The following is a 25,709-nucleotide window of genomic DNA, read 5'->3' on the forward strand; positions in this document are numbered from 1 at the left end:
TCTTTGTCACGTGGTATGCGTTCAATTACGTCCGCCGGGCAAAACACATTTTAAGTTTTCTTCTCCGCAGAATTTGCGTGGGCGTATTTAAAAAAATCTTTGCGCCTTTGAAATTTATTAATTTCTTTTTGCGCACGTAATTGGGGTTTTACTTATTTATTTATTTTTTTAAAGAAGAAATGCATTTTTGAAGTGTGTTTGACTGCACCATACTTACTTGTTACGTCAAAATGAGTAAAAAATTAAAATATAGAAAATGATGTAGAAATTTAATTATTAATGAAAACGATTTTCAGGAAAAAGTGCAAGTTTTTTTTTATTAATAGAATAGTTCGGCGATTCTGCACTATTGGGATGAAATTGTGTAGTCGAGAAATGGAGTTTTCAGATAAAAACAATAGTTTCTACTGTTTGTTTTTTTGTTTTTTTGTTGTCAATTCTAATAAATTACAATCGTAGCTTCCAATTTAGGCAGTCGAAATTACCTGAATATTATTGATTATTAAAAAGAAACAACTTTAATCGTGTTAGCAGGTGAAACGTTGCGTCCATCTTGTCATAATCGAGACGGAAAATTACTCCCTTTTAAACTTTCCTGTGTCTTACGATTGTTTTCATCAAATTCTATTTTTTATTTTCTTTAATAAATAATTTTCTACCTTATCGATTTTCGTAATTTTTGGATATAATCGTCTTAAAAATACGAGGAATACGTAGATCTCGTCCTAATAGCGTAGAAGCGCCAATAGATATGATAGTAAGGGAGGTAACTACAGTCTATGTTATTACAATTCCAAAAAATAATAATGGATCGTTAAATCGTGAAAATGCATATTTGATGTAATAATGCAAAATGCAGTATTTAAATAATTGCGACATGTTAATTAAGTGGAAATTAAATTTTGCGAGTTTAGTTCTCATTTCGAACATACAACATGTTTGTATATATTTGTCCTCGCCGCGTTTTTAATATATTGAAACGTAATCGCCAAAAGAAAGTAGAATTTCATTAAAGGAGGAGGATAAAAGCATCATCTACAAATTTACCATAGTTAAAAACGAGGTTCGATTTGTGATCATACGAGATATTGTTATCAGGCATTACTAATCCTACACCCTATTCGCAAAGGTATTGGCTAAATATAACCCCTGCTGACCAATCCCAGTCTTGACCTCTACCAGGTCACGTGGGGTCAACGTGTGAACACTAGTGAAATCAGCTTTCTGGTCTCAGCGTCGTCGAGGTAAGAATGCATAAATTTTATGAAAAATGTTTTTCCTTTTTGTTCGAATTTTTGCTAAATTATAAAATCGTTAAAAAAACTATTCTTATCAAATAATTTCAAATTAAAATCGTTATAAAAACTATTCTTATCAAATAATTTCAAATTGCTATTCATGTTACAAAATCGTAACTTTTATGAGTGCAAACGATTTTGTTGATACATTTCTCCATCCCACGTGTTCGAGAAAACTTGTGGAAGATTTTGTAGTATATACCACTAATACGAAATAGTGGTAACAAAAACAAATTCATGACAAATAAATGTTACCAAAGGCAAAATAAGTTAGTCTTCTACATTTCTGCATAAGTTTTGTGTGGTCTAACGTATTTTAAAGCGCCTATTTAATTCGAAACACAAGTAGTGCTGCTGCTGCTGAGTTGGTAAGTCAGAACAATATGGCCAACATCAGATGTCCGCTTAGAAAATCTCGATAATGGCTTAAATTTTGGTGAATTTAATGTTATTTTTTTTATGCCACTTGCACTTCGCTATCATTTTGTTGCAATCATCCCAAATCGTAAAATGATACAATATTTTGCAAATATCTAAAATAGAGTCGATAGGTCGATTTTTTAAATATTTCGTTTTAAGCAAAGACAATATTACGTACTTAATTGTCACGTCGAAAACAGTAATATATCCAAAAATTATGAAAATTTATCGAGTAGAACCATTACTATTGTTTTAAGTAAAATATGTCTAAAATATTAGTCGCCATCAAAATGCGTTCCAAATCATGTGCATGATATGCTTGAATTCTAAGTACGTAATATTGTTTTGGTACTACTACAGTTTATCGCCGAAAAAGGAGACGCCATTTTTTTTCGGGCACTTGAGGGAGAAATCAGTATTTTAAACAATGACCGAAGCATGAAATAAATAAAATAAAAAATTAAACTAGATAATGATTACTTCTGGAAAGAACTAATTACGATGTGCTCCATCGTAGTATAAACACCCATAACCTCCCCCATATTAAGAACGGCTTTCGGAATAAATACCTTCAACCTTGAATGCCGTTCTTAACATGGGGAGGTAGGGGGTGTTGGGTTTGTATTACTGTACACATAGATTCGAAAAAGTTGTGAAAAACAAATATATAACAAATAAATGTTATCAAAGGCAAGATAAGTTACTTTTCTACCAAACTGGATATAATTTTCGTGTTTTTATTCAATTTAACATGTTTATTCAGCTCGAAAAGCATACAGTGTTTAGCGATGTATTGGAAAATTCAAAATGGCGGCCGAGGCCGATTCTCTCTTTAACACGGTAAGTTTGGAAAAAGGTATAATAAATAATAAACTAGACAAAATACTGTTAGAAATTCGCTCAATATATGTTACCGTGACATAACTTGACAAACAAAAACAAATTTTTTTTGTTCAGATTCACAAAATATCGTCAATGGTTATCTTTTCTAGCTTGTGTCAGTTACAGAGAAACCCTTCTTGACTGAGGTAAGTTTAAATTTTCGTCCTAATTTAAAGGGTAAATTTTTACGACGTGCCCCAGCGTATTATAAACACCCCAACATCGAAAGCCGTTAACATGGGGAGATTGGGGGTGTTTATTCCGAAAGCCGTTCTTAACATGGGGTGGTTACTGGTTGGGGTGTTTATATTACGAAGAGGCAGGTCGTAAAAAAGAATACCCTTTAGAGTGCCCTTTTTAGGGAAGTTCGCTTTTATCTTATTAAAAACCAACTTTGTCTTTTAGTCAATCTTTGTGTGGAGGCAAGTAAATAGGGCCACCTGCAGTGTATTTTTTTTTTTTGTCTATCGTTTGCTTTTTATAGAAATCTCCAGAATCTCACATTTAAGAGAAATGTTTTTTTATATATTTATTTCTCCCCACATCGCGTTATTAGCCTATTGAAACGTAATCGCTTAAAAAGATGGAATTTTATTTAAAGAGGAAGGGAGGGAGGAAGGGAAGGGGTAACTGATGGCATCATCTACAAATTTATCATCATCAAAAATGAGTTTTGGTCCTACGAGATCACGTTCTCAGGCATTACCTCCTACCCCTACATCACGTTTAAAGTGACCGACCAATCCCAGTGGTGACCTCTACCAGGTCACATGTGGTCACGGTGTGAACTGTGAAATCTCTTTATCTTTTCCTGTATCTCAGCGGGCACATCTACATCTCATCGTCGTCGAGGTAAGAATACATTAACTACATGAAAAATATTTTTCTTTTTGTTTTAATTTTTGCTAAATTTTATAATCGATATAAAAACAATTTGATAAATAATCTCAACTGGCTATTGATTTGATAAAATCGTAACTTTTATAACTGTAAACGATTTTGATGATAGAATTCATTTCTCCAACACACGTGTTGGATAAAACTTGTTGATTTTTAATTCCACTTCGCCATCATTTTCTCCAAAACACCTCCAACTTGGTAAAATATTACAATTTGCGTTGCAATATCTAAAAAGAAATAAATAAATAAAATAATAATAATAATAATAATTTAATTATTTTGATAATCTTCTATCTATAAATATAAAAGCGAAAATGTATGTATGTGTGTTCGCTTTTTCTGTGTGTCTACAAAAGGCTTCTTTCAGAGAAGAAGCGCCGCTTCTCAGAAGCGGTCGCTCGGTTCACAACTTTTTAAAACTTTTTATATATCACATACAGATCGTAATATCTCACACTTAACAACGAAGCTCGCCTGTCTATTTAATTTGCTCGATTTCGGGAAGATAAATATTCAATATTTGTCGCTCGCCGCATATGGGTTAGTTTTTGCTATAACATCTTGGGGGCGAGGAAAACAAAGCGTTCAGCATTTAGCAGTAAATGAAACCCCGCAGTCAAACTGACCTCATTAAAACGAGCACCTGCTAACTCCAACTAAATTCAAACGTGTGTCCTTAAGCATCTCGCGGTGGGGCAATGGTTAACGTAGCACGTTTTTTTTTTCCCCAACTTTGCCTGAACGGTTCGGGTTTGACCCTCATACTTATTTTTTTTTTTTTAACCCCAACACCCGGGCAACACCGGGTACTCCTCGCTAGTTTTATATAATCTTCAAACTGGCTAAAGCATTCGAAAAATTTATAAAAGACCCCCCCCCCTTAAAAAATTAAAAACACATCCGAGGGTGATTTTATAAAATTATTATTTTTTTCTTGCATAAAAGCAACGAAAATTCGCCATCATTATTATCAACGTCGTGAGATAAAAAAAATTTTTTTTGTTTGATTTTACGGTACTTGTACAGTTTAATCAAGACATTAAAACATGAAAATATCGAGAAAAGTTTATATTGCACCCATCCGTTATGGAATGAAGTTCTCCGAAAATAAAATTTCATTTAATTTCATCAAGTAGTTTTTTTTTATAGCGGAAAAGCACGTTTTTATCACAGCAGCAGCAGCAGCAGCAGCAGCAGCAGCAGCAGCAGCAGCAGCACGTCTTTGAATTTTTTGAACACGCCATGGAGAGATAACTCAATTTAAAGCGCCGACACTCCCTCCCCATCTTTAATACTAGCTTTTCTTCCTAAAAATCAAACCTTTTGCTCGGTATCATAACAAATTGTTTTTTTTTTTCGTTGTAAAAAAACAAAAAACAAAACAAAAAATACTTGATAAATTAAGTGAATTTTTTTTTCGGAGAACTTCGTTCCATAACGGATACGTACAATATAACTTTTTTTCGATATTTTCATTTTTTAATGTCTTGATTAAACTGTACAAGTACCAAATTTTTTAAATAAAATCTCTAGTCGAATTGAATTGTCGCCCTTGAATTTTATCAAAATTTAAATCAGCATGGTTGCTCTCGTCTTCTTCGTTTCATCATAAAATTCGATTGTAGTTTTATTTATTTATTTTTTAATTAAGTGTAATTCTGAATAAGTACCTGGTAAAAAAGAATACCAGAAAAGTTGTAATCGTTCGAACCCGATCCATAATTGACGGAAAATCCAGAGGATCCGGGTCAAATTATGATAGAGTTCCTAAATTTTTCTTTTAATAATCTGGTCTGGTCTGTCCATTCGATAATAATCTGCTGAAAAAAATAAAAATAAAAATACAGGGAGACGAGTACCTATTTACTATGCCTCCCCATGGGACAGAGTTAGACACCAGGGTCGTTTTTTAACGTGGAGAAAAGGTACAAAAATAAAAATTGTCTCAGTCGTGAAGGATTTCTCCTCCACCGAAAGAGAACAAGAAATAGAAGTGCAGCATCTGAAGAACAGATACTACACTTTGATCTTGTTTATATATTTTATTGCTTTTTAAAAATTTTGAAAATACAATTAAGTAAAAAAACAAGATTTTTAAACAACAAAATTAGGCACAAGGCCCTACAAGAAATTGGGGAGGGGAAGGGTTCAGGGTCTTTATGACTAAGTGATTAAAAAGTAATAAATGTAGACTTTGGAGTCTTACTCTTGACTGGCAACATTTACCAAAATACCTCATCAATGATGAGGCTCATCATTCACTCTATGGATCTTAAACTAACTAATAAATCCCCAGCGTTTAAGAATCTAAACCATATTTACAATTTATAAACAGTTGTCTGTGTGTTTGTGTATGCATTTTTTTTTTTTTAAATATATTAATTTTGTGTGTGTGTGTGCATGTGTGAAAAAATACTACACTTTGATCTTGTCCCGAAGGCCAAGTAAATGTAAATACAGGGAGACGAGTACCGCTTTCGTACTTGCGCCGCAGCCGCCGCACCTGAATTTGAAATATAACAAACGTTGGATGTGTGTTTTTGGAGAATTCTTTTTATATTAAAAAATTAAAAAAATGAAGAAAATACGTATTCCAAAAAATCACGTAACTTTATTTTTAAATTGAGTGACTAAATCTTTTTAAATCACGTGATTTTATTTTTCTAAAAAAAGTAAAATATTGTCGAATTTCAGTTTTTACGGTGTCACCATATTGTCCCAACGGTTTGAATTATTTAGAGTTTATCTCCCTTGTTCTTTCAGCCCGTTTTATTTTTTCACTGTTCGATTGGCCACAAAATTTGATTTTCTTGTTTAAAACTAAATCAAGTTATGTGATTTTTGGTATACGTAATTTTTAGGTAGTTTTAGTTTTAACTAAGAAAATAAAATTTTATGAGTTAGCAAAAACAGGCTGTCTCACGTCGCCATCTTAAAAAAAGGCAAATGTGTATTTCAGCGGCGTAAATTATTTGACAGACAAAAATTTATAAAAATTATTTATTTTTATATAAAACACATTATTAGACCCTAAGGCTGAAATAAAGGTAAATTTATACAAATACCGTGACAGCGAATTAGTAGAAAAAAATGTACTTTCCTTGTAGAGTTCTGTGTGCTGAACACGAATCTGAAAACCGCATCCGTCGCAAATTAATAGTTTCGGAGATAATAACGTTTTAAGAAGTGGGGGATCAATTTTTTATAATAATTTAATGTAAAATGAGCACCCACTTTTTGGCCACTCTCGACAATTTTTTGAAATCACTACCCCCCCCCCTCTCGACAAATCCTGTGAAATCACTACGCGGCTTCCCTCCCCCCCTCCCCACAAATCCGTTTAAATCACTACGCCCCCCTCCCCTCTTTTTCAAATTTATGTGATCCTTTTATTTTACTTTTTGGGGAAGGGGAGGGGTGCCGGGTGAGGAGAGGGCGCAGTAATTTTATATGATTTCTCTTTCTATAATAATTTAATGTAAAATGAGCACCCACTTTTTGGCCACTCTCGACAAATCTTTGAAACTATTAATTTGCGACGGATGCGGTTTTCAGATTCGTGTTCAGCACACAGAACTCTACAAGGAAAGGACATTTTTTTCTACTAATTTGCTGTCACGACACACATTATATATATATATATATATATATATATATATATATATAGACAACACAAAAATCAAAAGAAAACCACAAAAGTAGACTTACATTAGTTAGCGTCATCGTGTTCTTCTTCGTCGCTGAATTCCTCATCAGCGAGAACTGGAGCAACAACACGTTGGTGCTCTCCTTGGGGGGGGGGGGATAGAGACGTCCAGCCATAACAAAAAAATGGTGTAAAAGAGCCTCCTTCTCGTCATAATTTGTTATAAATAAATATCTTGCTAAATACTGGCGGAGATAAGTGGCTGGTCGTTTAACCCACTCTTTGAGATCCCTCCAGAGACGTTCAATTGTTTGTGTGTGTATGTTAATATTGGTTGGATCAACAAAGTTCTGTGAATGATTTATCATATAGTGAGTGTACCCGTGGGTTTTCAGGGAGTGATATGCCCCCCACCGGTCACTCATTATAATGGATCCTCCACGGATATATTTTTTTATTAGAGGAAGTAAGGTAGCTGTGTCTCTCTTCTCACCGACAGGCTCCAAAAGTGGGATAACAAATTTTTTCTTTGAGTCTCGCTCTATTCCCCCAAAGAGCCAAATTTGTGACAGAGGTCGACCTTTGTTATTTTTTCGGCGCACCAGGAAGGTTTCGTCTATTTCAACGACGATATCTTGCCCGCCGATAGAGTCCTGGTTCCCAAGCCAGAACTCTGCGACTTCGCTACAAAAAGAGCGCCAGTCCACAGATGTTTTGGGAGTTATATTTAAACAACTGGTGACTGTCTGGTGGTCCCACCGTTTACTCAACCAGTGGTTTACAAACAGAATTACCTTCCATGGAGGAATGTGGGAATTCTGTAAGAATGTCCCCTTATAGTCACTTGCATAAAAGGAACAGTGGCGCCTTTTTTTGGTTTTAGGAATGCGGAATGTACTGTTGCAGCGCCATTCGCCCGTTCTCCCCTGCTCCCTAAAGGTGCAGTTTTTGTTACAACGTGTGCAACTGACGACAGTTGGTAAGACACCGTGTCTTCTTAAAAAATCCACTGACGTTTCTGGTTCCTCGTAAAAGACTTTAATAGCCTTGTAGTGATTATAAGAGCAGTGGTCACAGGCAGACATAATGTTGGAAAAGTGGAAAAGTTAATCAAAGTAGCGTTGAGTGGAAATTAAGTTAACGAAAGTCAAAGTAAAAGAGGTTTGCAAATAAAGGAGCGAAATTGAGTGAAATTGGGGGTAAAAATCCGAAATAAAACCCGAAAAAAAACCTAATTTTTATTATTTTTTCAACATTATTTATGAGACCAAATGTACAACAATCGAGGCTGCTATCTTGTTTTGAAAGGCTTGCCAGATTGGCCTTTTTGAGGCCAGATTTGGCCTTTTTGTTTACGCTCTTGCATGGAACCATGATTTTGGCCGCCGTTCTTTTTTTTTTTTTGTGTGTGTGTGTGGGGGGGTTTGTCTTTTTTTTAAATGTGCACTTCAAGTACGTAAATTATTGTTAAGACATTGGTAGCCATTTTTTTTTTTTTTTTGACATATTACCATTCTTTTTTTAAATAAAACATGGACACCAAAAATCATGGTTCCATAAAAATACGTAATTTTTAAGTAGTTTTAGGGGTTTGTATTACTGTGTACACATAGATTCGAAAAAGTTTTCAAAAAATATATATATAACAAATAAATGTTATCAAAGGCAAGATAAGTTACTTTTCTACCTAAATGAATATATTTTTTGTGTTTTTATTCAGTGTATGTTTATTCAGCTCGAAAAACATGCAGTGTTTACCGATGCATTGGAAAATTCAAAATGGCGCCCGACTCTCTCTCGGAGAGGGTAAGTTTGGGAAATGATATTATAAATAATTAACTAGACAAAATACTGTTAGAAATTCGCTCAATATATGTTACCGTGACATAAGTTGACATATATTCGGTTGTTTTTTAATAGTATTTTGTCTAGTTTATTATTTATAACACCTTTTCCCGAACTTACCGTGTTAAAGAGACAGTCGGGCGCCATTTTGAATTTTCCAATACGTCGGTAAACACTGCATGTTTTTCGAGCTGAATAAACATGTTACATTGAATAAAAACACAAAAAATATATCCAGTTAGGTAGAAAAGTAACTTATCTTGCCTTTGATAACATTTATTTGTTATATATTTGTTTTTTGACAACTTTTTCGAATCTATGTGTACAGTAATACAAACCCGAATCAATATTTTTGTAATTTATTATAATTTTATAACTTAATTATCAAGTAGAATCAATATTTTTGTAATTTATATATTTTTTGGTACTCCTTGGGCGTTGAGTTCCATGGCGACCAACATAAAAAAACACGTGCCACTCCCTTCCTGGCGCATACGCACGTAACATTTTTTTTATTTACTGACGTTGTCGCATTAACTAAACAATTATTTGTCACATTATTTATTTATTTTGAAAAAAAGTTTAAATTTTTAGATTAGGTCCGCCACCACAATTTCTTTTCTTTTAAATGACGACTTTTTTTTCGGTTTTCGACTATGCTGAATACGGAAATCGCATTGAAATTTTACAGAAATAAGTAGTTATCGAGATATAAAAATTTGTATTATGCATTGTATTCTTTGCCGGCCATCTTTTTTATGCGCGTGTGCACGCACCATAAACAAATCTACGCGCGTAACAAAGATGGCCGCCAAAGAATACAATGCATAAAACAACGTTTTATATCTCGATAACTACTTACTTCTGCAAAATTTCAATGCGATTTACGTATTCAGCATAGTCGAAAACCGAAAAAAAGTCGTCATTTAAAAGAAAATTGTGAAGATGGACCTAATCTAAAAAAAAAATATCAAAAAACGTTTGGGTTTGTATTACTGTACACATAGATTCGAAAAAGTTGTCAAAAAACAAATATATAACAAATAAATGTTATCAAAGGCAAGATAAGTTACTTTTCTACTTAACTGGATATATTTTTTGTGTTTTTATTCAATGTAACATGCTTATTCAGCTCGAAAAGCATACAGTGTTTACCGATCTATTGGAAAATTCAAAATGGCGCCCGACACTCTCTTTAACACGGTAAGTTTGGAAAAAGGTATAATAAATAATTGGTGATTTGTTGGGGTGTTGAATGGACAAGTGTTATCTCTTGCTAATGTTTTAAGTTTATCTAATTTCTAACAAATAATTGTCATTTCTTGAGTTATACATTTGTTGGCGATAATAAAAAACACACAGCTGGTTATAAAAAGTATTTTGTTTATTTCAAAATATAACTTTTTTATTTTCGAATAACAGTTTGACAAGTCCAATGGTGTGCGTGGTGGTGGTGGTGTGGAGAAAAATGTGTTGCTAGCACCCTCTCGTATCGCTCTCTCGACTCCAAGCTTTTTCTCTCTGTACATGTTTTAATTGGTTCAGATGACGTCAACATTCCAACTATGTATTGTTTAAAAAATGTGCATCAAACTCGTTGACCGGGGATTTTACATCCTAGAATTTGACTCCCCTTTAACATCATCTCTCGGGCCTTTTATCCAAACTTTTGACCGACTTTTGTTTGACGTCATTCGCCGAGGATCTGAATTATCCAACAGACAGTCTGTTACAGTGGAAGCATGTAGCTTACGTTATTTTTATTTATTTAATTTTTGTTCTTTGCAAAACTCAATCCTGTTATGCAAAGCAAAAAAAAAAATTTTCTCTAAAAAACAACCAAACCAAACCAAACATCATCAATAAATAACTCCTTACATCCAAGTGTCAGTATGCTTTTTTCAATTAAAAAAGAGTAAAATAAAATTAAATAAAAAATATTTGAAAATATAAAAAACTTGAAGCATAAAAACTTATTTCAAAAGTACTGGATTCAGCATTGACGAACCTAAAAAACGTTGATATGAAATAAAACTACCCTTTCTTTCTACTCATCTTTATCTTCATTTCTTCACCCCCTCTCTCTCTCTCCCTCTCTCTCTCCTCTGTAATTATCAACCAAATTTTGTTATTACCATCATTGTTTTAAATTCTTTAATTCCAGAATTTCCGCAATTCATGAAAGATACAATTTTGTTCTTGCAAGAAGATGTTGCCATTGGTGGAGGACAAACAATTGAAACTTGATTTGTCGAAACGTTATAGAAATATCAGAAATAATGCTGATGCACATCCAATTCAGATGAAGGTAAAACAGTTTAATCAATAAATTTTAAAATGGAAGCCATGATTCATTATATTTAGAGTTTGAATGTAAATCATAATAAATCTAATTTCTTCAAGTTGAAAAATAATTTTTTTTTTTTACCCCTAATGAGAGACATTGCCAAGAAACATAAGAAAGGATCAATTTAATGAAGAGGTTTATGGTCTTAATGTAATGTACATTTAGGAGTATATATCTCTATGTTTTATTGCTATTATTTTTAGAGCAAATTTTTAAAACAGTGAAATTTATATCTTGGAGATCTTTATTATTACAGTTTTGTAATTTTTGTATAATTCCTTTGAAATCAAATTATTGCTCATTTAATGAGTTATGTTTTCTTGATTTTATCAGCAGATACTTTTATGTTTTGGCTTAGAGATGAGTAGTTTTCTAGCACAGTAGAGAGCCCACCTTCTTTGCAGTAGTTTTGTCTAAATATAATGAACTATGTCCCATTCCACTAGAGACAGAGTGTTGTTTTCTAAGATATGGAAATGTGTACATTTGTTTTCGCATGTATAGTGTTATTAGAAAACATACCTTCGATACACGTGAGGTCATTTATAAATATCAGGAATGATAAATGCACAATGGTCGAAACCTCTGCCCCTTCCCACATACACACTTTCCTACCAAGGCACTCCTACATTAATATCTTTGGATGTATATCCATCAAAGATAACATGGATTTTTATTTTGTCAAAGAAGGATCTGATGATATTGAGTTCAGTAATATTGTATTATTTAATTTTCTTGAGGAGACCTTTATGCCAGACCAACAACTTCGGCTACTACCCTAGCTTCCCCTGCATGATATACGCGTTCAGAGATGATGGGTAAATTATCTGTAATAAAATAGTATTATCTAAATGCATACTGTAAGAAAGAAGTTTAGTACACATAGGAGGTGTCGGACTAGTTCTTGATTGATTAATGGCTGAAAGATTTTAGCGAAAAGAGGGAGGAAACTAATGGTTCGATAATAGAGCGGATCAATTCTTTCGTCAAAATCCTTGAACACTTATACCACAGAGGTAATTTTTTAGTTATCTGAGAAGCAAGATTCAGCTGGCATTTATTAAAAACTTGGAGGAATTAGCTTAACAGGATTTCTTTTAGTATAGCAAGGATACGATCAGGTCCACACGCCTTGGAGTTGGAAATCGCTAAGTATTTTATAATATCATAGTTATAAGAAAGGATGATTTTTCAGGTAATAGTATGGGTTCTGTCTGTAACGAGATATTTGTGAGAAAAATGTTTGTGACATCTAGGGTTGAGTTGGAGGTAAATTATTAGTAAAGCAGTTCAGCCTTCTTGGTTGGTTAAAGATAAGTTGGGTTATATTTGATATTACTTTTTTTTAGGCTGTTTACATTATGGTTTATATGTTTTGATTTGTTTTGCAAAGTCATAGTATATAATCTTTGTTTATTTCTCTCATTCACGGTGTGCTTTCTCATGAGCCTAAGTATGACTGTATTCCATTGAGATTATTTTATGTGATAAAATCTGAAATTGAGCATTCAATTGGTATATTATATTTGATTACATCCCACATTCAGACTTTGTTTTCACAATATCTTGTTTGCAGAGTACTGAAAATATTCTATCGGCCTAATTTCCATGATGGCATATTAGTTTGGCGGATTCTTCTTTTCAAGGCAAAGTGAAACTGAAAATGAAAGATTTCAGTGATCAAATTGCGAACTGAGCATCTGTTTGGTATGTTATCTTTGCTTACGTCTTTCATTCAGATTGTGTTTTAACAATCCTTCGCAAGCCGAGTCATAAATGCATAGTATTGAAGTATTTCAAAGTGATGAAATTATAAATTTAGCACTCTAAACCTAACTGTACACAATATTTCTTCACATGAATCAGCTAAATATATTTGCAGGGTTCAGCAATAAACTGCAAATTGCAATGTTAATTTTATTGAATAACATTTTCCATACAAATGATTGACAATTATGTAGTATTAATAGATTAAGTAGTGAACGTATTTCTTGGAGATTATTTGCTGTTAACAAATTGTAAATTGACCATAGTGTGGATTCTATCTTACAACCGAGATGGAGCAATCTCTTTCATTTTAAAACTGAGATAGAGTAAGCTTTTGCATTTTGCCTCTGCTAGATTTGCGTCCTGCCTTAGCTGTCTTTGGGACACCTGCATTACTGTTTGGCAAATGTTTAAGAATAAAGTTAATGGATTAAGTAGTAAACCTATTTCTTAGAGATTATTCGCTGTTACCAAATTGTAAATTGAGTATCAGTTTGGTATATTTTCTTATGTCACTCAATCAATCACACTTTCATAGTGTGTATTCTATCTTAACACCAAGATGAAGCAAGCTTTTGCATTTTGCCTATGTTAGATTTGCATCCTGCCAGAGCTGTTTTTGGATTTACTCTTTGATAAATGATTGACGAGTACGCAATGTTAAGGGATCAATTATTGAAGCTATTTCTTGGAGATTATTCGCAGTTATTAAATTGTAAAGTTTGCATTGGTTCGTTTTTTTTTTTTTCTTATGTGACTCAACCAATCACACTTTCATAGTGTGTATTCTATCTTAAAACCGAGATGGAGCAATCTCTTTTATTTGGCTCATGCAGGATTTACGTCCTGCCTTAGCTGTCTTTGCGACACCTGCATTACTTTTTGATAAATGATTGACGATTACGTAGTGTTAATGGATTAAGTAGTGAACGTATTTCTTGGAGATTATTGGCAGTTATTAAATTGTAAAGTTTGCATTGGTTTGGTTTTTTTTTTCCGATGTCACTAGACCAATCACACTTTCATAGTGTGTATTCTATCTTAAAACCGAAATGGAGCAATCTCTTTTATTTGGCTCATGAAGGATTTGCGTCCTGCCTTAGCTGTCTTTGCGACACCTGCATTACTTTTTGATAAATGATTGACGATGACGTAGTGTTAATGGATTAAGTAGTGAACGTATTTCTTGGAGATTATTCAGTTATTAAATCATAAAAGTTGCATTTGTTCGTTTTTTTTTTTCCGATGTGACTCAATCAATCACACTTTCATAGTGTGTATTCTATCTTAAAACTGAGATGGAGCAATCTCTTTTATTTGGCTCATGCAGGATTTACGTCCTGCCTTAGCTGTCTTTGCAACACCTGCATTACTTTTTGATAAATGATTGACGATGACGTATTGTTAATGGATTAAGTAGTGAACCTATTTCTTGGAGATTATACGCAGTTATTAAATTGTAAAGTTTGCATTGGTTCGGGTTTTTTTTCCGATGTGACTCAATCAATCACACTTTCATAGTGTGTATTCTATCTTAAAACCGAGATGGAGCAATCTCTTTTATTTGGCTCATGCAGAATTTGCGTCCTGCCTTAGCTGTCTTTGCAACACCTGCATTACTTTTTGATAAATGATTGACGATGACGTAGTGTTAATAGATTAAGTGGTGAACGTATTTCTTGGAGATTATTTGCAGTGATTAAATTGTAAAGTTTTTATTGGTTCGTTTTTTTTTCCGATGTGACTCAATCAATCACACTTTCATAGTGTGTATTCTGTCTTAAAACCGAGATGGAGCAATCTCTTTTATTTGGCTCATGCAGGATTTACGTCCTGCCTTAGCTGTCTTTGCGACACCTGCATTACTTTTTGATAAATGATTGACGATGACGTAGCGTTAATGGATTAAGTAGTGAACGTATTTCTTAGAGATTATTCGCAGTTATTAAATTGTAAAGTTTGCATTGGTTCGGTTTTTTTTTTCCGATGTGACTCAATCAATCACACTTTCATAGTGTGTATTCTATCTTAAAACCGAGATGGAGCAATCTCTTTTATTTGGCTCATGCAGAATTTGCGTCCTGCCTTAGCTGTCTTTGCAACACCTGCATTACTTTTTGATAAATGATTGACGATGACGTAGTGTTAATAGATTAAGTGGTGAACGTATTTCTTGGAGATTATTTGCAGTGATTAAATTGTAAAGTTTTTATTGGTTCGTTTTTTTTTCCGATGTGACTCAATCAATCACACTTTCATAGTGTGTATTCTGTCTTAAAACCGAGATGGAGCAATCTCTTTTATTTGGCTCATGCAGGATTTACGTCCTGCCTTAGCTGTCTTTGCGACACCTGCATTACTTTTTGATAAATGATTGATGATTACGTAGTGTTAATGGATTAAGTAGTGAACGTATTTCTTGGAGACTATTCGTAGTTATTAAATTGTAAAGTTTGCATGGGTTCGTTTTTTTTTTTCTGATGTGACTCAATCAATCACACTTTCATAGTGTGTATTCTATCTTAAAACCGAGATGGAGCAATCTCTTTTATTTGGCTCATGCAGGATTTGCGTCCTGCCTTAGCTGTCTTTGCGACACCTGCATTACTTTTTGATAAATGATTGACGATTACGTAGTTTTAATGGATTAAGTAGTGAACGTATTTCTTGGAGACTATTCGCAGTTATTAGATTGTAAAGTTTGCATTGGTTCGTTTTTTTTTTTCCGATGTGACTCAATCAATCACACTTTCATAGTGTGTATTCTATCTTAAAACTGAGATGGAGCAATCTCTTTTATTTGGCTCATGCAGGATTTACGTCCTGCCTTAGCTGTCTTTGCGACACCTGCATTACTTTTTGATAAATGATTGACGATTACGTAGTGTTAATGGATTAAGTAGTGAACGTATTTCTTGGAGACTATTCGTAGTTATTAAATTGTAACGTTTGCATTGGTTCGATTTTTTTTTTCTGATGTGACTCAATCAATCACACTTTCATAGTGTGTATTCTATCTTAAAACCGAGATGGAGACATCTCTTTTATTTGGCTCATGCAGGATTTGCGTCCTGCCTTAGCTGTCTTTGCGACACCTGCATTACTTTTTGATAAATGATTGACGATTACGTAGTGTTAATGGATTAAGTAGTGAACGTATTTCTTGGAGACTATTCGCAGTTATTAAATTGTAAAGTTTGCATTGGTTCGTTTTTTTTTTCCCGATGTGTCTCAATCAATCACACTTTCATAGTGTGTATTCTATCTTAAAACCGAGATGGAGCAATCTCTTTTATTTGGCTCATGCAGGATTTACGTCCTGCCTTTACTGTCTTTGCAACACCTGCATTACTTTTTGATAAATGATTGATGATGACGTAGTGTTAATGGATTAAGTAGTGAACGTATTTCTTGGAGACTATTCGCAGTTATTAAATTGTAACGTTTGCATTGGTTTGTTTTTTTTTGTTTCCGATGTGACTCAATCAATCACACTTTCATAGTGTGTATTCTATCTTAAAACCGAGATGGAGCAATCTCTTTTATTTGGCTCATGCAGGATTTACGTCCTGCCTTAGCTGTCTTTGCAACACCTGCATTACTTTTTGATAAATGATTGATGATGACGTAGTGTTAATGGATTAAGTAGTGAACGTATTTCTTGGAGACTATTCGCAGTTATTAAATTGTAACGTTTGCATTGGTTTGTTTTTTTTTGTTTCCGATGTGACTCAATCAATCACACTTTCATAGTGTGTATTCTATCTTAAAACCGAGATGGAGCAATCTCTTTTATTTGGCTCATGCAGGATTTACGTCCTGCCTTTGCTGTCTTTGCAACACCTGCATTACTTTTTGATAAATGATTGATGATGACGTAGTGTTAATGGATTAAGTAGTGAACGTATTTCTTGGAGACTATTCGCAGTTATTAAATTGTAACGTTTGCATTGGTTTGTTTTTTTTTTTTTCCGATGTGACTCAATCAATCACACTTTCATAGTGTGTATTCTATCTTAAAACCGAGATGGAGCAATCTCTTTTATTTGGCTCATGCAGGATTTACGTCCTGCCTTAGCTGTCTTTGCAACACCTGCATTACTTTTTGATAAATGATTGACGATGACGTAGCGTTAATGGATTAAGTAGTGAACGTATTTCTTGGAGACTATTCGTAGTTATTAAATTGTAAAGTTTGCATGGGTTCGTTTTTTTGTTTCCGATGTGACTCAATCAATCACACTTTCATAGTGTGTATTCTATCTTAAAACCGAGATGGAGCAATCTCTTTTATTTGGCTCATGCAGGATTTACGTCCTGCCTTAGCTGTCTTTGCGACACCTGCATTACTTTTTGATAAATGATTGACGATTACGTAGTGTTAATGGATTAAGTAGTGAACGTATTTCTTGGAGACTATTCGCAGTTATTAAATTGTAAAGTTTGCATTGGTTCGTTTTTTTTTTCCCGATGTGTCTCAATCAATCACACTTTCATAGTGTGTATTCTATCTTAAAACCGAGATGGAGCAATCTCTTTTATTTGGCTCATGCAGGATTTACGTCCTGCCTTTGCTGTCTTTGCAACACCTGCATTACTTTTTGATAAATGATTGATGATGACGTAGTGTTAATGGATTAAGTAGTGAACGTATTTCTTGGAGACTATTCGCAGTTATTAAATTGTAACGTTTGCATTGGTTTGTTTTTTTTTGTTTCCGATGTGACTCAATCAATCACACTTTCATAGTGTGTATTCTATCTTAAAACATAGATGGAGCAATCTCTTTTATTTGGCTCATGCAGGATTTACGTCCTGCCTTAGCTGTCTTTGCGACACCTGCATTACTTTTTGATAAATGATTGACGATTACGTAGTGTTAATGGATTAAGTAGTGAACGTATTTCTTGGAGACTATTCGCAGTTATTAAATTGTAAAGTTTGCATTGGTTTGTTTTTTTTTTTCCGATGTGACTCAACCAATCACACTTTCATAGTGTGTATTCTATCTTAAAACCGAGATGGAGCAATCTCTTTTATTTGGCTCATGCAGGATTTACGTCCTGCCTTTGCTGTCTTTGCAACACCTGCATTACTTTTTGATAAATGATTGATGATGACGTAGTGTTAATGGATTAAGTAGTGAACGTATTTCTTGGAGACTATTCGTAGTTATTAAATTGTAAAGTTTGCATGGGTTCGTTTTTTTGTTTCCGATGTGACTCAATCAATCACACTTTCATAGTGTGTATTCTATCTTAAAACCGAGATGGAGCAATCTCTTTTATTTGGCTCATGCAGGATTTACGTCCTGCCTTAGCTGTCTTTGCGACACCTGCATTACTTTTTGATAAATGATTGACGATTACGTAGTGTTAATGGATTAAGTAGTGAACGTATTTCTTGGAGACTATTCGTAGTTATTAAATTGTAAAGTTTGCATGGGTTCGTTTTTTTGTTTCCGATGTGACTCAATCAATCACACTTTCATAGTGTGTATTCTATCTTAAAACCGAGATGGAGCAATCTCTTTTATTTGGCTCATGCAGGATTTACGTCCTGCCTTAGCTGTCTTTGCGACACCTGCATTACTTTTTGATAAATGATTGACGATGACGTAGTGTTAATGGATTAAGTAGTGAACGTATTTCTTGGAGACTATTCGCAGTTATTAAATTGTAAAGTTTGCATTGGTTTGTTTTTTTTTGTTTCCGATGTGACTCAATCAATCACACTTTCATAGTGTGTATTCTATCTTTAAACCGAGATGGAGCAATCTCTTTTATTTGGCTCATGCAGGATTTGCGTCCTGCCTTAGCTGTCTTTGCAACACCTGCATTACTTTTTGATAAATGATTGACGATGACGTAGTGTTAATGGATTAAGTAGTGAACGTATTTCTTGGAGACTATTCGTAGTTATTAAATTGTAACGTTTGCATTGGTTTGTTTTTTTTTGTTTCCGATGTGACTCAATCAATCACACTTTCATAGTGTGTATTCTATCTTTAAACCGCGATTGAGCAATCTCTTTTATTTGGCTCATGCAGGATTTGCGTCCTGCCTTAGCTGTCTTTGCAACACTTGCATTACTTTTTGATAAATGATTGACGATGACGTAGTGTTAATGGATTAAGTAGTGAACGTATTTCTTGGAGACTATTCGCAGTTATTAAATTGTAAAGTTTGCATTGGTTTGTTTTTTTTTGTTTCCGATGTGACTCAATCAATCACACTTTCATAGTGTGTATTCTATCTTAAAACCGAGATGGAGCAATCTCTTTTATTTGGCTCATGCAGGATTTACGTCCTGCCTTAGCTGTCTTTGCGACACCTGCATTACGTAGTGTTAATGGATTAAGTAGTGAACGTATTTCTTAGAGATTATTCGCAGTTATTAAATTGTAAAGTTTGCACTGGTTCGGGTTTTTTTTCCGATGTCACTGTTCTCAAACCGAGATGGAGCAATCTCTTTTATTTGGCTCATGCAGGATTTGCGTCCTGCCTTAGCTGTCTTTGCGACACCTGCATTACTTTTTGATAAATGATTGACGATGACGTAGTGTTAATGGATTAAGTAGTGAATGTATTTCTTGGAGACTATTCGCAGTTATTAAATTGTAAAGTTTGCATTGGTTCCTTTTTTTTTTTCCGATGTGACTCAATCAATCACACTTTCATAGTGTGTATTCTATCTTAAAACATAGATGGAGCAATCTCTTTTATTTGGCTCATGCAGGATTTACGTCCTGCCTTAGCTGTCTTTGCGACACCTGCATTACTTTTTGATAAATGATTGACGATGACGTATTGTTAATGGATTAAGTAGTGAACGTATTTCTTGGAGATTATTCACAGTTATTAAATTGTAAAGTTTGCATTGGTTCGTTTTTTTTTTTCCGATGTGACTCAATCAATCACACTTTCATAGTGTGTATTCTATCTTAAAACCGAGATGGAGCAATCTCTTTTATTTGGCTCATGCAGGATTTACGTCCTGCCTTAGCTGTCTTTGCAACACCTGCATTACTTTTTGATAAATGATTGACAATGACGTAGCGTTAATGGATTAAGTAGTGAACATATTTCTTGGAGATTATTCACAGTTATTAAATTGTAAAGTTTGCATTGGTTTGTTTTTTTTTGTTTCCGATGTGACTCAATCAATCAGACTTTCATAGTGTGTATTCTATCTTAAAACATAGATGGAGCAATCTCTTTTATTTGGCTCATGCAGGATTTACGTCCTGCCTTAGCTGTCTTTGCGACACCTGCATTACTTTTTGATAAATGATTGACGATTACGTAGTGTTAATGGATTAAGTAGTGAACGTATTTCTTGGAGATTATTCACAGTTATTAAATTGTAAAGTTTGCATTGGTTCGTTTTTTTGTTTCCGATGTGACTCAAGCAATCACACTTTCATAGTGTGTATTCTATCTTAAAACCGAGATGGAGCAATCTCTTTTATTTGGCTCATGCAGGATTTACGTCCTGCCTTAGCTGTCTTTGCAACACCTGCATTACTTTTTGATAAATGATTGACGATGACGTAGCGTTAATGGATTAAGTAGTGAACGTATTTCTTGGAGATTATTCACAGTTATTAAATTGTAAAGTTTGCATTGGTTCGGGTTTTTTTTTCCGATGTGACTCAACCAATCACACTTTCATAGTGTGTATTCTATCTTAAAACCGAGATGGAGCAATCTCTTTTATTTGGCTCATGCAGGATTTACGTCCTGCCTTAGCGGTCTTTGCAACACCTGCATTACTTTTGGATAAATGATTGACGATGACGTAGCGTTAATGGATTAAGTAGTGAACGTATTTCTTGGAGATTATTCACAGTTATTAAATTGTAAAGTTTGCATTGGTTCGGGTTTTTTTTTCCGATGTGACTCAACCAATCACACTTTCATAGTGTGTATTCTATCTTAAAACATAGATGGAGCAATCTCTTTTATTTGGCTCATGCAGGATTTACGTCCTGCCTTAGCGGTCTTTGCAACACCTGCATTACTTTTGGATAAATGATTGACGATGACGTAGCGTTAATGGATTAAGTAGTGAACGTATTTCTTGGAGATTATTCACAGTTATTAAATTGTAAAGTTTGCATTGGTTCGGGTTTTTTTTTCCGATGTGACTCAACCAATCACACTTTCATAGTGTGTATTCTATCTTAAAACCGAGATGGAGCAATCTCTTTTATTTGGCTCATGCAGGATTTACGTCCTGCCTTAGCGGTCTTTGCAACACCTGCATTACTTTTGGATAAATGATTGACGATGACGTAGCGTTAATGGATTAAGTAGTGAACGTATTTCTTGGAGATTATTCACAGTTATTAAATTGTAAAGTTTGCATTGGTTCGGTTTTTTTTTTCCGATGTGACTCAACCAATCACACTTTCATAGTGTGTATTCTATCTTAAAACCGAGAGGGAGCAATCTCTTTTATTTGGCTCATGCAAGATTTACGTCCTGCCTTAGCTGTCTTTGCAACACCTGCATTACTTTTTGATAAATGATTGACGATGACGTATTGTTAATGGATTAAGTAGTGAACGTATTTCTTGGAGATTATTCACAGTTATTAAATTGTAAAGTTTGCATTGGTTCGGTTTTTTTTTTCCGATGTGACTCAACCAATCACACTTTCATAGTGTGTATTCTATCTAAAAACTGAGATGGAGCAATCTCTTTTATTTGGCTCATGCAGGATTTACGTCCTGCCTTAGCTGTCTTTGCAACACCTGCATTACTTTTGGATAAATGATTGACGATGACGTAGCGTTAATGGATTAAGTAGTGAACGTATTTCTTGGAGATTATTCACAGTTATTAAATTGTAAAGTTTGCATTGGTTCGGTTTTTTTTTTCCGATGTGACTCAACCAATCACACTTTCATAGTGTGTATTCTATCTTAAAACATAGATGGAGCAATCTCTTTTATTTGGCTCATGCAGGATTTGCGTCCTGCCTTAGCTGTCTTTGCAACACCTGCATTACTTTTTGATAAATGATTGACGATGACGTATTGTTAATGGATTAAGTAGTGAACGTATTTCTTGGAGATTATTCGCAGTTATTAAATTGTAAAGTTTGCATTGGTTCGGTTTTTTTTTTCCGATGTGACTCAATCAATCACACTTTCATAGTGTGTATTCTATCTTAAAACTGAGATGGAGCAATCTTTTTTATTTGGCTCATGCAGGATTTGCGTCCTGCCTTAGCTGTCTTTGCAACACCTGCATAACGTTTTGATAAATGATTGATGATGACGTATTGTTAATGGATTAAGTAGTGAACGTATTTCTTGGAGATTATTCGCAGTTATTAAATTGTAAAGTTTGCATTGGTTCGGTTTTTTTTTTCCGATGTGACTCAACCAATCACACTTTCATAGTGTGTATTCTATCTTAAAACATAGATGGAGCAATCTCTTTTATTTGGCTCATGCAGGATTTGCGTCCTGCCTTAGCTGTCTTTGCAACACCTGCATTACTTTTTGATAAATGATTGACAATGACGTAGCGTTAATGGATTAAGTAGTGAACGTATTTCTTGGAGATTATTCACAGTTATTAAATTGTAAAGTTTGCATTGGTTCGGTTTTTTTTTTCCGATGTGACTCAACCAATCACACTTTCATAGTGTGTATTCTATCTAAAAACCGTGATGGAGTAATCTCTTTTATTTGGCTCATGCAGGATTTACGTCCTGCCTTAGCTGTCTTTGCAACACCTGCATTACTTTTGGATAAAGGATTGACGATGACGTAGCGTTAATGGATTAAGTAGTGAACGTATTTCTTGGAGATTATTCACAGTTATTAAATTGTAAAGTTTGCATTGGTTCGGTTTTTTTTTTCCGATGTGACTCAACCAATCACACTTTCATAGTGTGTATTCTATCTTAAAACATAGATGGAGCAATCTCTTTTATTTGGCTCATGCACGATTTACGTCCTGCCTTAGCTGTCTTTGCAACACCTGCATTACTTTTTGATAAATGATTGACGATGACGTAGCGTTAATGGATTAAGTAGTGAAGGATTTCTTGGAGATTATTCACAGTTATTAAATTGTAAAGTTTGCATTGGTTCGGTTTTTTTTTTCCGATGTGACTCAATCAATCACACTTTCATAGTGTGTATTCTATCTTAAAACCGAGATGGAGCAATCTCTTTTATTTGGCTCATGCAGGATTTACGTCCTGCCTTAGCTGTCTTTGCAACACCTGCATTACTTTTTGATAAATGATTGACGATGACGTATTGTTAATGGATTAAGTAGTGAACGTATTTCTTGGAGATTATTCGCAGTTATTAAATTGTAAAGTTTGCATTGGTTCGATTTTTTTTTTGCCGATGTGACTCAATCAATCACACTTTCATAGTGTGTATTCTATCTTAAAACCGAGATGGAGCAATCTCTTTTATTTGGCTCATGCAGGATTTGCGTCCTGCCTTAGCTGTCTTTGCAACACCTGCATTACTTTTTGATAAATGATTGACGATGACGTAGCGTTAATGGATTAAGTAGTGAACGTATTTCTTGGAGATTATTCACAGTTATTAAATTGTAAAGTTTGCATTGGTTTGGTTTTTTTTTTCCGATGTGACTCAACCAATCACACTTTCATAGTGTGTATTCTATCTTAAAACCGAGATGGAGCAATCTCTTTTATTTGGCTCATGCACGATTTACGTCCTGCCTTAGCTGTCTTTGAAACACCTGCATTACTTTTTGATAAATGATTGACGATGACGTAGCGTTAATGGATTAAGTAGTGAACATATTTCTTGGAGATTATTCACAGTTATTAAATTGTAAAGTTTGCATTGGTTCGGTTTTTTTTTTCCGATGTGACTCAACCAATCACACTTTCATAGTGTGTATTCTATCTTAAAACCGAGATGGAGCAATCTCTTTTATTTGGCTCATGCAGGATTTACGTCCTGCCTTAGCTGTCTTTGCAACACCTGCATTACTTTTGGATAAATGATTGACGATGACGTATTGTTAATGGATTAAGTAGTGAACGTATTTCTTGGAGATTATTCAGTTATTAAATTGTAAAGTTTGCATTGGTTCGGTTTTTTTTTTTCCGATGTGACTCAAGCAATCACACTTTCATAGTGTGTATTCTATCTTAAAACTGAGATGGAGCAATCTCTTTTATTTGGCTCATGCAGGATTTACGTCCTGCCTTAGCGGTCTTTGCAACACCTGCATTACTTTTGGATAAATGATTGACGATGACGTAGCGTTAATGGATTAAGTAGTGAACGTATTTCTTGGAGATTATTCACAGTTATTAAATTGTAAAGTTTGCATTGGTTCGGGTTTTTTTTTCCGATGTGACTCAACCAATCACACTTTCATAGTGTGTATTGTATCTTAAAACCGAGATGGAGCAATCTCTTTTATTTGGCTCATGCAGGATTTACGTCCTGCCTTAGCTGTCTTTGCAACACCTGCATTACTTTTGGATAAATGATTGACGATGACGTGGCGTTAATGGATTAAGTAGTGAACGTATTTCTTGGAGATTATTCACAGTTATTAAATTGTAAAGTTTGCATTGGTTCGGTTTTTTTTTTCCGATGTGACTCAACCAATCACACTTTCATAGTGTGTATTCTATCTTAAAACATAGATGGAGCAATCTCTTTTATTTGGCTCATGCAGGATTTACGTCCTGCCTTAGCTGTCTTTGCAACACCTGCATTACTTTTTGATAAATGATTGACGATGACGTATTGTTAATGGATTAAGTAGTGAACGTATTTCTTGGAGATTATTCACAGTTATTAAATTGTAAAGTTTGCATTGGTTCGGTTTTTTTTTTTCCGATGTGACTCAAGCAATCACACTTTCATAGTGTGTATTCTATCTTAAAACTGAGATGGAGCAATCTCTTTTATTTGGCTCATGCAGGATTTACATCCTGCCTTAGCGGTCTTTGCAACACCTGCATTACTTTTGGATAAATGATTGACGATGACGTAGCGTTAATGGATTAAGTAGTGAACGTATTTCTTGGAGATTATTCACAGTTATTAAATTGTAAAGTTTGCATTGGTTCGGGTTTTTTTTTCCGATGTGACTCAACCAATCACACTTTCATAGTGTGTATTCTATCTTAAAACCGAGATGGAGCAATCTCTTTTATTTGGCTCATGCAGGATTTACGTCCTGCCTTAGCTGTCTTTGCAACACCTGCATTACTTTTGGATAAATGATTGACGATGACGTAGCGTTAATGGATTAAGTAGTGAACGTATTTCTTGGAGATTATTCACAGTTATTAAATTGTAAAGTTTGCATTGGTTCGGTTTTTTTTTTTCGATGTGACTCAATCAATCACACTTTCATAGTGTGTATTCTATCTTAAAACCGAGATGGAGCAATCTCTTTTATTTGGCTCATGCAGGATTTACGTCCTGCCTTAGCTGTCTTTGCAACACCTGCATTACTTTTTGATAAATGATTGACGATGACGTATTGTTAATGGATTAAGTAGTGAACGTATTTCTTGGAGATTATTCGCAGTTATTAAATTGTAAAGTTTGCATTGGTTCGATTTTTTTTTT

The 25,709-nt window shown here is 34.3% G+C and overlaps 1 long non-coding RNA gene across 6 annotated transcripts in view; it reads left to right on the top strand.

Annotated features, from left to right (window-relative positions):
* Positions 1-813: 813 nt before the first annotated feature.
* Positions 814-25,709, top strand: part of LOC145286337 (uncharacterized) — a 126,749-nt gene continuing 101,853 nt past the window's right edge. For 4 of the 6 annotated variants that reach the window (XR_013869144.1, XR_013869146.1, XR_013869143.1 and 1 more), the window contains exons 1-3: positions 814-1,244; positions 2,711-2,746; positions 11,156-11,299. This is a non-coding gene — a long non-coding RNA (uncharacterized LOC145286337). Of the gene's footprint in view, positions 1,245-2,710; positions 2,747-2,944; positions 3,453-11,155; positions 11,300-12,914; positions 13,046-25,709 lie in introns of those variants that run through there. The other 2 variants (XR_013869147.1, XR_013869145.1) reach the window with 2 other exon arrangements.

This window comes from Euprymna scolopes, chromosome 10 (genome assembly GCF_053919585.1).
Source record: "Euprymna scolopes isolate OS-2025 chromosome 10, ASM5391958v1, whole genome shotgun sequence".
NCBI lineage: Eukaryota > Metazoa > Mollusca > Cephalopoda > Sepiida > Sepiolidae > Euprymna > Euprymna scolopes.